Source organism: Arachis duranensis, chromosome 1, assembly GCF_000817695.3.
Source record: "Arachis duranensis cultivar V14167 chromosome 1, aradu.V14167.gnm2.J7QH, whole genome shotgun sequence".
Classification (NCBI taxonomy): domain Eukaryota; kingdom Viridiplantae; phylum Streptophyta; class Magnoliopsida; order Fabales; family Fabaceae; genus Arachis; species Arachis duranensis.
In genome coordinates, this window is record NC_029772.3 from 2,382,651 (window position 1) to 2,385,271 (window position 2,621).

Here is a 2,621-nt window from a genome sequence, read left to right on the forward strand (position 1 = left end):
ACACTAGGGTTGAGAATCTTACCACACCCAAGGTCCAAGGAGACAAGATTAACCTTCTCCTTCAAGAGAGTTGGGTCCTATAACATCAAAGAACCCAAAATCTCAACATTTCACCCATGAAAATCGAAAATAAGGGCTGAAATTTCGAACAGCAACACGTGGCTTACCTCAAGATTGATTGTATAGGTTTTGTAGAGCTCTCCGCGGTAAACGCGTGGCCGCAAATCGAGCAACAATCGGAGCTCTAGATCAAAAGTTATGGTGGTTTGAAGATCAACCAAGGGAGAGAACTTGAGAGAGTGTTCTTCCTCCCTTTCTCTCTAATTTCAGCTTGTGTGTGTAACAAATGAGGAGAGAGTGCTGAAAACTAGGGTTTTGGTTAAGTTATGTTGGGCCAAGGGCCCACTTTGGGTCCAATTAGCCCGGTTTGGCCCGTTCGGTCCAATCTTGGTCCGAATTCTATGAAATTGGTACCAAAATTCTCGTCTCAATCTCCTCTATCACATTTAGCCATAAAAATCACATTTTAGGCTTTCCAGAATAAATTCTCATTTATGGGTTAATTAGCCGTTAATTAACCGGGTTTTACATTTGGCAACTTTTATCCCTTTGAACGCAGAAATGATTTTACCTCTGAACGCACGTTCAAGTGAAGCTAAAATTTGTAGTTTTTGCATTCACGTCCGTTGGAAAATTAGGTAAGAAATTTATTTCTTTTTTACCAACTCTAACCTTCATTTTCTTCTATTAAAAAGATACCAATAACTATTACTTTTACAGTAATTTTTTGTAATTCTTCCTAGTTCTTCATAGTTCTTTGTTCAAATTTTTTCATTAAAATTGTTCAGATTTGTTTCAATCACTAACAAAGTAAATATTTTAATTTTTTATTATTTTTAGGACTCTCTTTCATATTTTAATTTTTATGTTTTTTATTGTATTTTTTTATTTATATGATAAACATCTTTATATTATTTATGTAGTGTTCTAATTTCTCATATTATGTTTTTATGAGTTTTTTTATCATTTACTATACTATTCTTTATATGTATATTTTTTATAAATTCTTTTTTTATTTTTATTTGGCTTTGTTCATATTATTTTTTATTTATTTTATTGTATTCTTTTATTCTTATAACAAATGTTATTGACTATTTTTTATTTTTTCTAGTGATATGATTTTTCAAATATTTTATTAATTTTTATGATATTTTTATTATTTTTTGTTTATATGAATCTTTTTTTCTATCCTTTACTACATTATATTTATGTTATGTATAAAATTTTTTATTTGATTTTATTTATATGAATTTTGTTTACCTTTTATTGTATTTTTTTTGTTCATATGATATATGTTGTTGGTTTTATGAAATTTTTATTATTTCTTATCTGTATGATTTTTTTGTATTCTTTGATGTACTTTTTTTTGTTTTGTATTAATTTTTTAATTTTTATTCTGACTTTGTAAAATTTGTAATTGTAATTATTATATAGCACGTTTATTATCAAAATTTTGTATAATATAAATTATGATCCTATAAAAAAAGATCAAATAGATAAAAAAAACTAATTATAAGTAACAATAGAGTCATAAATAATGAAAATTTATAATTCAAAATAATACTAAATTAAAGAGTACTGACAGAACTAGAAAATTATAGAATATTTTCTTTTTATTTGACATTATAAAATTTATAGTACTCTTTCATATTTTTAATTTTTATTGTATTTATTTTATTTATATGATAAATATTTTTTATATTATTTTTGCTAGTGTTCTGATTTTGCATGTATATAAAAAAATATTTAAATTGATGTCTCTTTTAATAATTTTTCATCTGAAAGTAATTTTGAGTCGTATAATCCAAACAACATTTATTTTACTATAATTCATTTTGATTTAAAAATTATCAAACATAAATCATGTTAACACAAACTTACTTTTCGTCAAAATCAATTTTGTACAAACGCAAACTGTAATCCAAACACACACTAGCTTGTTGGAAGACGGCTTCATCAGGGAACTTGACTATTCCACATGGCTCTTAAATATGGTGCTTGTGAAAAAGACGAATGAAAAATGGAAGATATGTGTCGATTACTCAAATCTCAACCAGGCATGTCCCAAGGACCCATTCCCTTTTCCCAATCCATCACCCTGACAAAGATAAAACGGCGTTTACAACACCAGCAGTGACCTACTGTTATAAGGTCATGCCATTTGGGCGGAAGAACGTGGGGACGACGTACCAAAGATTAATGAACAAAGTCTTCAATTACCATATCGGTAAGTCAGTAGAGGTTTACGTGGACGACATACCGGTAAAGACGGCCGAACCGAATAGCTTAGTATCCAACCTGAGCATCATCTTCGACACAATTTGAAAGCACAATGAGGTTGAACCCCCTAAAGTTCGCGTTTGCCATAGAGGCGGGAAAATTTCTTGGATTCATGATCACAGAAAAAGGAGTAGAGACCAATTCGAACAAGTGCGAAGCCGTTCTCTGCATGACAAGTCCTAGTCGTATGAAGGATGTGCAAAGGCTAGCAGGGAGACTAACGGCCTTGTCACATTTTCTCGGTGCATCGGCAGCAAAAGCGCTACCCTTCTTCAACCTAA